Raw genomic sequence first — 14909 nt, forward strand, 5'->3', positions numbered from 1 at the left:
GCTGCAATGCTTGGTAAGAAATGTACGCATTATCCTGCCCATGCAATTGTAACCCCTCTGTACAGTATGTTCACAAATAAAATAAAATAAAATTAAAAAAAAAATAAAACACACACAAAAAAGGCACAAAGTTCAAACCTTAACCTAAAATTAAGGTAAGTAAGGGAAGGGTTAGAGAAAAGGGTGATCATGATCAAGATGCTTTGGTGATTGGCAACCCCTTTGTACAACTACTTAAAGATAACAAAAATATACTTTTAAGTTGATAGTTTAAAAAGAGCATAAACAATTCAAATGTCCTTAGAGATGAATTTAAAATATGCTAAAGACTTACATGGATGAAAGTGTAGCAACATATTGAGAGACAATAAAAAAGGAAAAAATAAAGGGGTGTATATTGGAAGGGTCAATATCATAAAGATATCAAATTAAAGAAGTCATATCAATCTAACCAAAGTCTCAATAAAATATCTCACAGAGCTTCCCTGATTAAAAAATTAAAATGTAATGCATAAAGCAAATACAAGCCAAGACGTTCCTGAAGTAGATTATCAAACATAGATGTTTTACTAAAATTGAAAATAAAGCTTTATTATTTGGGGCAAGTTTGTGTCTTGATTTTTGTCTTAGAAATTATCAAATAAATGAAGAGATGTCAGGCATAGATCCTGACCCTCTACTTACAGCTCTATAGGGAAAGGAACAAAATACAAAAAATATACAAGAATACAAAATATAAACAATATATAAAATACAAAAATTTTTAAAGAATTTGGAGCTGAACACTAGTGACTCACACCTCTAATCTTACAGCTATTCAGGAGGCTGAGATCTAAAGATCAAGGGTCAAAGTCAGACTGGGCAGAAAAGTCCCTGAGACTCTTATCTCCAATCAACCAGAAAAAAAAAAACAAAACATGAGCTATGACTCAAAGTGGTAGAGTGCCAGCCTTGAGTGAAAAGTTAAGGGAAAAGGTCCTGACCCTGATTTCAAAACACAGTACCAACACCACACACACACATACACACACACAACACACACACACAGAAGAAGAAGGAGAAGAGGAAAAAGGAAGAGAAGAAAGAGAAAGAAAGAAAGAGAAAGAATTAATGTAGGAAGGAAGAGAGAAAGAGAGAAAGAGAAAGAGAAGGAAAGAAGAAAAGTAAGAATTTTCTCTTTATTACACATCACACACAAAAATCAATTGTATGTAGAGTAAAGCATTATTGTGAATGATGGAAATGTACAGAGAGGACAGTAGAATTCATTATAAAACATCAAGATTAGGGACTGGGTAGGTGGCTCAGGGGTAGAATACTTGCCTTGCATGCATGAGGCCCTGGGTTCAATTCCTCAGCAAGACATAAGCAGAAAAAGCAGGAAGTGGTGCTATGGCTCAACTGGTAGAGCGCTAGCCTTGAGCTGAAGAGCTGAGGAACAGTGCCCAGGCCTAGAGTTCTGGGCCCACGACCAACCCCACCCCCCAAAAAAAATCAACATTACACTTTGAATATAATATAGTCTGCATTTACCAACATCAGACTGATAAAACTCACTTACCCGAAACATTTAACTCAACATCATATATCTGATATACCATGTCTATACAACATAATAAAGGTATATATTAATATGGTAACAAACAAAATTACATGATGATGGACATCTAAGCCCCTGTGTTATTAGATTCCTGAAGCCATAGGTTGATGTGTTCTCCCACCCAAACCCTTCTGCAAAGGGTAGATAGGTTTTACACATCATTGTAGCTCTGTATTTTATTAATCTGGACTAATCCAAAACACTATCAGTTCTGTAGTATGTTAAATAAAGCTGGCACAGTATCTGTTCTCATGGCACAAATTCCTGATCTTTGGTGTAATGAGCAGGATGTGGGCATCAACCACGACTTATACTCACAGGCCCACACTTCCTTCCCCCTGGGGTCAGCTAGAGAGAAAGTAACTGTAAGTCCCATTTTCCCAGGACAGCCACAGCATATGCCCAGCTCCCATCTTAATCATTTGAGCAATTCTGGACATCCTGACCACCACTGGTCACTTCCACCTTGCATCCATAAGCCTTATTGATTCAGAAACCATTAACAAGACTTGATCACAGAGTCAAAGTATCAAAAGAGACTATTTCCTTTGAGTAAAATAACATTTTACCTCTCTGTCCCCTCTAGTTCATCACACAAGTTCCCCTGTGCTTGATCTTCTCCAGGGACAAGCAATGTGTTGTGGCTTTGCCTTCTTCCTTACAGTACAACTTCACAAGTGCAAGATTGTAAAGGAATGCCACAAAGTAGGTTGAGGGTACAGGAGGTGTAGACTGACAGGAATGCATATCCAGAAAGAAGTGGATCTTCTTATCCCTGGCCCTATAATAGACTGCCAGTAGGTTTGGATTTGTTTCTCCAGACCCCAAATATTTTTTCTTCTCAAGATATTGAAGATGATGGCTGTGTAGATCATGTTCAGCTATCAATATTCTAGCTTCTTCCAGGCAGAGGAAAGAAGAAGCAAGAAGTCTAAGAACTATGGGGTAGGGTTCTTCAAGCCTGAAGATCCTTTCCCTCAGTGATCTTTGCACCCTTTTGTCCAGTAACTACCTTCCTTCTCATTGGAACATTTACGTAATTTCATTCCAAAATAAAAGGCATTCTGTACAAGACAATGGAGAGGTGATTAATATACACATTTACATTACATTTACATTTCTCTTTCTTTATTAGGCTTTGATCCACTCAACCTAAGAAATTTGATTATTAATAACTTAATATCAGTGAAAGCCACTGATTTTACCTATACAACTCAAAGCACCTGTTGTTTGTTTACAGTCATCTGAGACCCTTTTTGCTTGCTTCTTATTTTCTGTTTTTACACTGATCAGGGAAGTTACTGATGAGTTATGTTCTGAACATAAATCTTCTAAATATAATCAGGTGACTCAGTTTCTAATCATAGTGTTTCTGTGGATACTAAACAGGCACTTTATTCACTGAATGGGTACTTGTATATTTTTTCCTTCCTAAGAATTCTTTTTTAATACAATAGTACAATTCAATGTGTATGCTTACACTTAAATAACAAGCTGTGTTCACTAATCAAGGATAATGGTGAAATTTGTGAAAAAACAAATTTGTGATATATGTGGGCAGTGTTTGTTGTTTTTGTTTTTGTCAGTAGTGGGGCTTAAACTCAGAGCCTGAGATTTCTAGGCTAGCTCTCTACCACTTTGAGCCATAGCATGGTTTTCTGGTGGTTAATTGGAGATAAAAATGTAATGGACTGTCCTGCCTGGGCTGGTTTTGAACTTTCATCCTCAAATCTCAGCCTTCTGAGTAGCTAAGATTACAAGCATGAGCCATCAGGGGCCAGTTTAAGAGACAATTTTGTTTGCAAATAAAACAAACCAAAAAAAAAAGGATTAGTTTTAACTTTATGTTGAACAAAAGGTTTCAGAACAATGAAATAAATCCTACATTTTGAGATGCATTATTTATCCTAGGCAAAATTGTATACTGTGTCATAATACATTAGTCTGCTTTTCAAATTAAGAATGTAAATTACCTGTGGGCTTTACTATATAAAAATCAAGAAGATCATATACTCAGAAAAATATTCAGGACTTTATTAATTTCTCTAAGAGTTTTGATCTCCTTTGGTATCTATTCTGCCATTTTTTCTTCGAGTTGTCTTTTCTAGCTTTCCACTAGACAGTCTCTGCCCACTGTTCATTTGCCAACAGCTTTGTATATCATCTGGGTATACCTAACGTTACTTTCCTCCATTTCACAAATCTTAGATCTTAAAAAATGATCACTCTCATAACTAATATAAGACAATTTTTTAAAAAAATGATTAATCTCACTATGCACTTCATTTGGTTGGTTGCACTGCAATTTAAAACAACTATTTAATATCTTTTTAAAAAGTAGCAAACAACAAGGGTTAAGAATAGGTGTCAGTATTATGTGTAGAAGAGCATTTAGAGACTAATTTTATAAATTGATATTTTAAAGGCTCTTAGTTCCCTTTAAAACCCTCATAACTGTGAGACTTAAACATTCTGGTTTGACGGCGACACGTTTTTGCTTTATATGACATATGGAGATAACAAGCAAGTAAAAGCTACTTAGCTAAAGATACTTAAATTTATTAATGAAATTATCTAAGACTGCCTTTCTGTAATTTAATTCCTGCCATCAAGCAGTGAACACTTGCAATATTGCTCATATCATTACTGAAACTATGGCTGAGACTACTCTAGAACAGCAATGTGTTGTGGTATTTGAGCCATTTTCTTAGAAACTTCCACCTAGAAACAAATACGATAAGCCACGGTGAGGCTATGGATTTGGCCAGAAGGCTGCAACCTTCCAAACTTCCTTAGCTTCCTCTCTGGGGAAAGGAATTTCGTGGGCCCTGTTTTGCTACTGTAATTTCAGTTCCCTTATATGGAAGCAAACAAAGCCATATGTAGAGAAATAAGAATTGTAAACTTAGGAACAAAGTGACTGTGAGTATGCTGGATATTTCAAAGACTCGGCTTCTTCATCTTCAAAAATAAGAGTAATAACTCCCAACAGTGGTTCAGGCCTATAATTCTAGATACTCACCAGGTTGATTTCTGAGAAGTTTAAAGCTAGCCTGGACAGAAAAGTCCATAAGATTTTTATCTCCAAATAACCACTAACAAGTCAGAAGTGAAGCAGTAGCTCAAGTGGCAGAGCACCAGCCTTGAGTACAAAACACTAAGAAACGGGGCCCAGGCTCTGAGTTCATTTCCTCACATGCTGGCACACACATAAACAAACAAACAAACCACAACTAGGTGTAATAGTTTCTAGTCATCACATTATTTCAAGGGTGAAATGAGAGAAGACTTTCAACATACTTAAGTCATGCTTGATACATAGCAAGTGCTTTCAGATATTGGCCATTTGGGCATGTATGCACAGTTATAAGTTTGTTGAATCTTCCTATTTCTGTTGAAGCTCAAAGGTCAGATGAGATAGCAAATACCCGGGGGTGATTCTCAGGTTTGGGGTTAGGAATGATTAGAGAAGGTGTTTGGTAACAGTACCAGCCAGCCAGGTCAGGTCTGAGATCTGGTCCATTTCACATCACAGCACAGCCCTCAAGAATCTGTTCCCTTCTGTCTCAGCACAGTTGGTAGGGCCGAGTTAGCTACCTTGAAGGTCTTTCTTCATTCTGACATTCTATATCTTACTTATGACCTTATCTTTTGGAGATGTGTCACATATTGGAGGTAAGACACATATTGGAGAGCTGCGATGTTCTTTGTGTCCAATGGTTTCTCACTTGAGGATATCCTGGGATAACCATCAATGTCTAATTTTTGTAATCAAAACGGTAAACTTGTGCTTAGTAGTATAGGTCCTCACATTGGCTGAAGACTCTTTCTGAGAAGAGTATTTCTAGAGAAGGATGTATAAGAACATCCTGGAGAGTCTGTCTTGCTCTCACCTCAGCTTCTCCTACCTACTAACTGTCCAGTATGTGCCAATCCCTGTGCTAGACATTTAACAGAGGCTTCCGGTTCTACAACAGCCATACAAGGTGACATTTAATTTCCCTGTTTCAAAACTGCAGAACTCCAGGCTGGGGGAGAAAGTGATTTTCCAAGTATACACAACAAGAACTAGAAGAGCTGGGATTTGAATTGCAATCTTCCTGGTTCCTGCTCTTTTCACTCTAAAATGTCGCTGTGAGCTCCACCTTACCCACTACCCCAGCCAATGAGAATAAGACCTGATGGTATGCAGCCATCCAACCCCACCAGCTGGTAGGTAGCAGAATGAGCCGATGGCCCAAAGCCCATTCTCCTTTTGCCAGGGACGAGCCTACAGATGCTTCCATATTTCATCTTCACACTGTGTTCCAAAGTCTGTCTTCCAAGTATAAGAAATGCCTAAATTATAGAATCACTCTTACATTGATCTTACTCCAGTTCCAAATCTTAAAGATGTGAATTAATTCAATTTGGATGATTTAGGAAAACAATATATAGTATAGTAGAAAGAACACAGAATTTGGATGCACATCCTGGCCTTCACCACTTACAAACGGGATGAGATTAGGCAAGTCACAGAACTTCCCAAGCTTTAGTTCTCTCAAATGTGAAGTATGAATATATAATTCAGATTATGTTTCCAGGATTAAAGGATAAAATGCATGTAAACTACCCAATACAATGGTTGATAGATAACCCATTACTGTCAATGCCCATTTCACAACCAATTATCATCAGTCTCCTTGTCATGTACAAAATGGAGAACAGAGTAACAGATTCAAGTCATCTGAGACACTTTCCCACATGGAAAAAGAAGCACAAAAGAGAAGGGTGCAAAGGAGGAGAAACTGGGTTTAAAATGTATTTTTTAGAAGGAAAGCTTAAAAATGGGATTGTGACCTCACACCATACATTCATATCCGTCCTTTGGGCTTCTATGTCAACAAAAATATATATAAAATTTTGGAAGAAAATATAAGAGCATACATATTTGGCTTTAGCATAAATAAGAATGTCTCAAACAAGATAAAATAAGATGGATGAATTTGATAGCATTAAAATAAAAAAACAAATTTTGCTCCTAAAAAAATCCTCGTTTAGAAAGATTTATGTAAAAGTCAATAAACTAAACAAAGATACTTGTCATGACATATCAAAGTGGAACTGTATATGAAGAATCTCTAAACATCAAAATGAGAAAAAAATCAATATTTCAAAAACTAAGCAGACATGAACAGAGAAGAGGAAAAGCATATGGCCAGAAAAAAGATGAAATTATATTCCAATCCATTCTTAATCAGAGAGAAGAAAATTAAAATCATACTGATACTGCCTTTCTGACTGGCAAAGCCTGAGAAGTTGTACAATAAAAAACAATGGAGAGCAGATGAAATAACAGGCTTTCTCATTCACAATAATTTAGGGGAAATCTTAAGTTTAGCTTGAGCCAGAGGCCAGTGACTCATCTCTGTATTCCTATTTGTGAGGTTGAAATGAGGAGGATCACAGTTGGAAGACAACCAGGACACACACACAACCTAAGACTGTATCTCTACAGAGAGAAGTAGATGAGGGGGCTGGGAAGGTGGCTCAGTGGTGGAGTGCTTGCCTTGCATGCATCAGGCCTTGGGTTCGATTCCTCAGCACCACATAAGCAGAAAAAGCCAGAAGTGGCACTGTGGCTCAAGTAGTAGAGTGCTAGCCTTGAGCTGAATAGCTGAGGGACAGTGCCCAGGCCCAGAGTTCAGCCCCACAACTGACGAGAGAGAGAGACAGAGAGAGAGAGAGAGAGAGAGAGAGAGAGAGAAGTGGGTGAGGTGGCAGATGTCTGTGGTCCCAGCAATTATAAGACATTAAAGTAGCCGGGCACCAGTGGCTCACGCCTGTAATCCTAGCTACTCAGGAGTCTGAGATCTGAGGATCACAGTTCGAAGCCAGCCCAAGCAGGAAAGACCATGAGACTCTTATCTCCAATAAACCACTAGAAAACTGGGAAGTGGCACTGTGGCTCAAGAGTGCTCTCCTTGAGCTGAGGAGCTAAGGGATATCGCCCAAGCCCAGAGTTCAAGCCCACGACCGACAAAAAAAAAAAGATATTAAAGTAGGCAGATCACAGCTCAAGTACAAACTCAGGTAGAAAGTGAGATTCTCAAAAATAGCCAGCAACAGACGGTATTTTCAGAATAAAAAAAAAAATTAGCCAGCAACAGACAGGATTGGAGGCAGGGTAAAATGGTAGAATGCCTATCTAGCAGCCTCCTTTGCCCTTAAAAATATAATAGTTTAGCCTGTGCAGAATTTTCCTGTGCTTCTATAATACATGTATTATAGCAGACATGTGCAGAGATGTTTATAAAAGCATTAGAGATAGATAGATTGATTGACTGATTGATTGATTGACAGATAGACAGATGGATAGATAGATGACAGACAGACAAACAGGAAGTAGATTACTAGTGATAGCCACAAGTACCCAGGTTTTACAATTGCTCTTCTTGTGATACTGTCATTACCAGTCTCATGTCATCTCTTAACTTTTCACTTTTGGGCTCTTTGCTGAAAATATAGTGAAAACTCCTTTAGAAAGTGAATGTTAGGGTGGAAAAGGCAAAAGACTCAACTTTAGTATTCTCTCACTCATTTATCCAATTGTCAACACTCTACCAAATGCTTATTTAATGCCAGAACTATTCTTTACTGGAGATGGTGAGAAAGTAAGGTACCGTCTGTTTTCTCACTAGAATCACAGCCCAAGCTTGAGGGGGATGAACATATTCAGGTAGTGACAGCCACCTGGCAGCTACTGTAATCGAGATAAGTCAGGTACAAGGCAGCCCTGGGTAGGAATTGCCTGTGTTTAACTAGCAGATCAAAACAATCTTCCCGAAGGCAATGATCATGGTGGACTTGAGTCACAAGAAAATGAATGATATTCTACAAGCCTTCCAAAATATAATGGGTTCATTTCCCCCAGTGTATTCTTTCATATGGTGAAAATAACTATACGTAGAAAAAAATATAGCACTTCTCAAAGATAAAACAGACTCTAGGGATCATCAGGTGCCAATGGTCATCAACTACAGGAAGTGCAGCTCTGTGGGGGACATTTTTAGTTGTCACAATACCTGTAGTTGGGCTACAAGCTTTTTTGCCATAGGGAGCTCAAGATGTTTAATATGCTGTAATAGGAAGAATTGCATTGCAAACTAGCAAACGTGTTTACTCTGAGAAGCACTGAAGACAACCTAGTATTTATAGATAGATGAGATCAGAAAAGAAGAGAGAAATATACTGGAAGCATTCATACACTGACACATGCCCTATCATGTCCAGTCCTTCCGGGAGCTAGCCTAAGCCTCAGTTTCCCCAAGCCTGTTTCTTTTTCTTGGAAAGAATGGACCATTCACCATAGGTCTTTGACCATTTTCTTTTTTTAAATTTTATGTTATTGTAAAGATGCTTTAGAGAGAGGTTACAGTTACATGCGTAAGGCGATGAGTACATTACTTGTCTGTCATTGTTAGCCCTTCCCTTGTGTTGTTCCCTATCCCTTCTTTGACCATTTCTAATATAGCTATCCTCATCATGCAGCCACCACGCTGATATTCAAATCATATTGATGCAATTTGAATTTAGAAAAGTGTCTTGTGGGGGCTGGGAAGGTGGCTCAGTGGTAGAGCGCTTGCCTTGCATGCCTGAGGCCCTGGGTTCGATTCCTCAGTACCACATAAGCAAAAAGAAAAAAGCCGGAAGTGGCACTGTGGCTCAAGTGGTAGAGCGCTAACCTTGAGCTGAAGAGCTGAGGGACAGTGCCTAGGCCCAGAGTTCAGGCCCCACAACCAGACCCCCCCCAAAAAAACAAAAAAAACCCTCATTTTATTTTAGGGAAAAGATCAATGAATGGAATCTTTCTTTAAGATTTTGGCTATCAAAGGAGAAGCCTATAAAATCATGACAAAACACTAAAATATTGCTAGTTTTTTGAGTGGCCAACACTGATGCTATATATAGAACCATCGGGGTTGTATCTAACCACCAGCTAATCTTGGAGTTTTCTCTTTGATTCTTAGGACTAAATTGTACAGTGATTGAAGCAGGATTATATTTGAAGGGGAAGAGCAGAAACTAATGTCAGATTGCCTTATTACATGTTACAACTTTGCTCATTCAAAAAAATATATATATAAATAAATTAAAATAAAATAAAAAGATCTGTACTTGGTACCACTAAAATCTAGAAATCGAAAATCTAAAATCCTGTGGCTGAGAAAGAGGTGATAATTTCTCTGGCTTTAAAAATGGGGCTACATTTATCACCAAAAAACTTCTGCAAAACCATAGTATTGCAGAAGGGTAAGAGACACAACTTCTTTTCCAGTAGAAAAAGTTGATTTTCAGAGCTGAAAATGGCTATAGAGATTCTTTTCCACATGAACTCCTATATGGATGGGAAAGCAGAGGCCCTATAAGACAACTCCTTTTACAAACTCACATACAGAGATTGTGGCAAAACAAGAACTAGAAGTCAAACTGATCTTGTAGAGTTACAGAAACAGCTTTGCACAAGGCCTATAGGACTCATAGTAATAGCTGTACTACCCATGTGCCCAGCTATTTTTAATATTCTGTCTCCTAGTCCAAGACTCTCAGTAGTTCAAGATTTCTCAAGATCCACACTGATGATGATGTCTGTGTAGAAATTGATTTGCTAAATTTATTTTTTGCTAATATGTACAAATAAAATTCTTTCTGCATTTATTATGTAAAAGCAAGGTACTCTCGGAGCAAGCAAAAGAACTCAAGGAATCCATAACATAGTTTACTAGACATGTCCCATTGTCCTACATGGAGATTATCAGTACCTTCTTTATGTGCACATATACTGAACAAGTCACCAAGGAAAACACCAGAAGCAAGAGCTGACCACTGAAAATACGACCATGAGCTAAGACAGAAAAACTATAAAAGTGGAAATGAACATAAGAACTTCAAGTGCAGCCATTTAGAAGTAGATGCGCTCACATTGTGCTAGATATCAAGATGAGGGGGGGAAAGACTTCAATTATCTGGATTAGAATAGTTTATTATCACAGGTACCATGCAGGACAGCTCATCTCCATTTTCCTGTTCACATCTGGAAATGTGTGCTCTGCCCAGTGAGCACTGAAACTATCAATTCTTTTTTGTTCTTTTTTTTTAATTGTGAAAATACCATACAGAGGGGTTACAATTACATGGGCAAGGTAATGAGTACATATCTTATCAAGCATTGTTGTCTCCTCCTTTGTTTCCCCTTCATCCCTTCCCAGCTCCCCCCACAACTTTCCCTTCTCCCCACCCCCCAATCTCCCTGGCCAAAGTTATAAAGTTCTGTTTTTTCAACATAACATTTTATACATCTCATTGTTGCAATTGGGCCTGCCTGTATCCCTATTTAAACAATTTGTTTTTTCCCTTCCCCTCCACAAAGTATACCAACATCAAATACAGTGAAAACAGGGGTTATATCGTGGGGGATAAAAAATGAAATATATAGTGGCGATAAATATCCCCGAATCAGCAAGCAGATTAAAGATGTTAGATTCAAAAGAGGGAAGATGTGGGTATGGACCATATCTAGATATATCATAATGGAATTAGCAGTATCAAAGGGAAGATTCCAAAACTCCCAAAATAAAAATAAAAACTACATACAAGGGTGTAAGAACTAGATGAGCTACAATGGCTCGAAAAGCTATTTTGGAGAGTAAAGAGTTAGAAAAAGATATGAACAGATTTTTTTTAAAGACAGAGATAGAACCAACTTACGGATTCTCCTCCTAAGAAACTCACTGCCTCAGGGAGAAATAAGACATATGCCCCATCACTCTAATAATTGAATAGAACGTGATACGTAATTTGAAAGAAAACCAAACTGCAATGGGAATACAATGAGTGGGGAAGCCTATCATTGTACGACAGTTTAGGGACTTCGTGGAAGAGCCATTTAATGGTTATTTCCAGCCATACAGGCTCCAAAACATTTACTGTTCCCCAAATACTTACTCAACACTTCATCCATGTGAGAACGCGAGTTCATTCCATGAACAATAGCCTTAAGCAAGACACTGCCCCCTCAGGAGTTGCCAGAACCAAGTACAAAGGCTTCCAAAATGGCACCGATGTGAACAAATCAAAACTTCTTGGTAGGAATTGAACATGGTGCAGGGCCCTGAGTTCCAACCCAAGTGTTCCCAAAGGAAAAGGAAGTCTGGTGTCCCACATGGGAGGAGTAGGCTCCCCCCAGTCCCATGCCCTTCAGATTCCCATTCCTCATCTTTAGCACACGAGTGTCTCCCACATCTCTCATCCTTCTGACACTGATTCAAAGGAGAGGCCTTAGGAAAACTGACATCTCTTTGCCAAATGGCCACCGGGAAGGCAGGCCAGAAGGTGTTTTCCTGATGACCCTGTGATAATTGGCAGCAATATCTTTCTCCTTTTATACTTTCCAAGAACTCTAATGGACCATCAAGTATCCAATCAGGACCAGTGGAAGGCCCTTAAGTGAGTTATCTTTCATCTTTCTCCATTCTTAAGTCCTGCTTGTTTCAGTTCAGCTGAAATTGCATCCTTCCCTGTGGTTTGAAAAAAAAAAAAAAAGTCCACAGTGGTTTTTGTCTCCTGGTTTCAATTTAGAGTCCTCTCTCCTCTAATCACCAGATGTCAGTATGTTTTCTAATAATTCCTATTTTGCCAGTTTCTGGGTTGACACACTTCCTTTACCCCTGGGTCTGAAGTTCTGCCCTGGCAATGGCAGCTTAGACACTTCCGTTTTCAGTTTTAATTAGGAGCCATCTCTCTAAGCCACAAATAAAGCCAAAATAACAATTAGTTTCATGTAAATATTGAGCTACAGCATTTCCTTCCCCTTTCTGGAGGAGGCCTGAGCTTGTCCTTGTGAAATGTCTGGGCATGTGATGGGCTTGATTTCTTGTGGGTGTCTGTACTGCTTAGCCTTCTTGAAGAGCCCAGGTGAGTCTTATATTGACAGGCCGGGTCACTTGGGGGCAGTTGTCCTTGTACTATTTGCTGTGTTTGTAGCTGTTCTCCTAACTCAGGCCAATACCTACCTGCCTACATACATACCCATGCTATTGCAGCCTTGTTCCTACAGTCTAGTGCAGTTTGCATCTCTGTCGATGAGGGTAGTTGGCTGTGAAGTTTATGTCTTCCCTAAAAACATGGACCTTTGTTTGTTTACTTGCTTTTTAAAAAAAAAAAAGGCAAATTACTGGCTATTCTTCATCAGGGAATTTCCTTTGGGCCCTTGCAAGCAATTATCTGGACTTTCTAGATTAATTTGATTGGTTTCCCAAAGGCTTTTACTCAGAGAAATCTGTTTAACTACTGAGTGTTAGGAGTCAACTCCTGATACTGAAGTCAGCCTGGGCCTAGCTCTGTGCTACCACAGCACACCCGTCCAAGGCAGGGGCCTCACTGGTGATGAGAACTGAGACAGAGCTCCCAGCCTGCCTCCAAGTTCCTGAATACCAAAACAGGGCAAACACATTCTTAATTCTTGCTAATACCTCTGAACATCTCTACAAGAATCCCTTTATTTTACAGGATTTCATAGCTAATCCCTACAGACAAAAATACAAACACCAATCAAGCAAGAAATACAGCTATCATGCAGGCATCAGTGGTTCATGCCTATAATCTTAACTACTTCTCAAGAGGCTGAGATCTGAGAGTCGCAATTCAAAACCAGCCCAGAAAAGTCCAGCAGAAAAACTAGAAATTTCAAAACCAGCAGAAAATGTCTATGAAAATTTCATCTCCAATTAACTACCAAAGCCACAAGTGGAGCTGTGGATCAAGTGGTAGAGTACCAGCCCTGAGTGAAAAAAACTAAAAGACAATAACAAGATCCTGATTTCAGGCTCCAGTACCATCCTTAAAAAATGAAAAGAGAGGAAGGGGAAGGAAAACAGGAAGGGGGAGGAGAACAGGAAGAGGGAGGAGAGGGGAAGGGAAGGGAAAGGAAGGAAAGGGAAGGAGAAGATACTAGGAGGTGTTTCAGAACAAGTTGTTTATTGGACATTAATGCTTTCAAGGGGAAGAAGGACACAGAGTGGGAAGAGGAGTAGGTGAACTGTGTTGTATGCAGGGAATTATTCTCCAGAGCATCACATATCAGGATGAAATTTCTGGGTCTCTGTGCCCCACTTGCCTTGTACAGGTACCTGATAAATATCTGGTGCCCCTGGAAGATCATAACATTTCACATGGCAGATCTGTGCAGCTTCAGCAGGGTCTGAAGTAGCTAGAGATAGCCCATTGACCTCACTTCTAACTGCTATGGCAGTAAGACCTTCTTTGACAGATCTAGCTAGTACATTTTCATGTATACATCTGCTAGAGATGGAAGAAAGGCTTACAGAACTATAATAGTTCCTTATCTATAACTCTTTTTTTTTCTGTGTGTGTGTGTGTGTGTGTGTGTGCGTGTGGTGTGTGTGTGTGTGTGTGTGTGTGTGCGTACGTACGTGCACAGGTGTGCTCACTACTCTATCCCTTAGCTTTTTCTGCTCAAGACTTCTGGTGCTCTACCACTCGAGCCACAGAAACACTTCTGGCTTTTTGGTAGTTAACTGGAGATAAGAGACTCACAAACTTTTCTGCCTATGCATTTTGAAGTGGAATTTTAAAATCACAGCCTCTTGAGTAGCCAGGATTCCAGGTGTTAACCACTGGTGCCCCGCTTGATCTTTATCTCTTAATTCCACTAATGCCTCTATTAGATAGTAGAGATGGAATGCAGAAAATTTTCTCTCTCCCTCAGACTAAGTATTCAAGGCCCGATAGAGGAGGTAGGCCAGAATGATGCACCTATACTAGACTGCCCAATGGACACCTTGCTTCTCTCTTATGGGACCCTACAGTACTGCAATCCCCTGGGCCTTTGGCCATTCGCAGAACAAAGAACTTGGAGCATTTCCTCTGAACCCAATGCTGGATGCATCACTTAGATCAGCTCCAATCTCTTTGCATCTAGCAGCCAATATGGTAGTGAGAGTATAAAGAGGCGAACTTCTCTGCTTTCATTCGATGTGATTCTTGTAAAACACAGTTGGAAATGAGCACATTTTCAATATCTACGAGTAGGCATTGTGTGATATGAAACGGATGACATTTTCTTTCCTTAGATTTCTGCAAAAGTGTTTATTTTTACAAAGAAAGTCAGTCAAACTGTAAATTAGCATGCACACAGCTCTTCCTGTTCCCTCCTCCCATCTGGCTTATATGCAGAAATTACACTTCTTCTCAGCTTGCCCAAACTGTTAGCACACAATTCAGTTCCCATTTGCTCAGTGTCAATTTAATA

The sequence above is a fragment of the Dipodomys ordii genome, unplaced genomic scaffold (assembly GCF_000151885.1).
Source record: "Dipodomys ordii isolate 6190 unplaced genomic scaffold, Dord_2.0 Scaffold20, whole genome shotgun sequence".
NCBI classification, from domain to species: Eukaryota; Metazoa; Chordata; class Mammalia; order Rodentia; family Heteromyidae; genus Dipodomys; species Dipodomys ordii.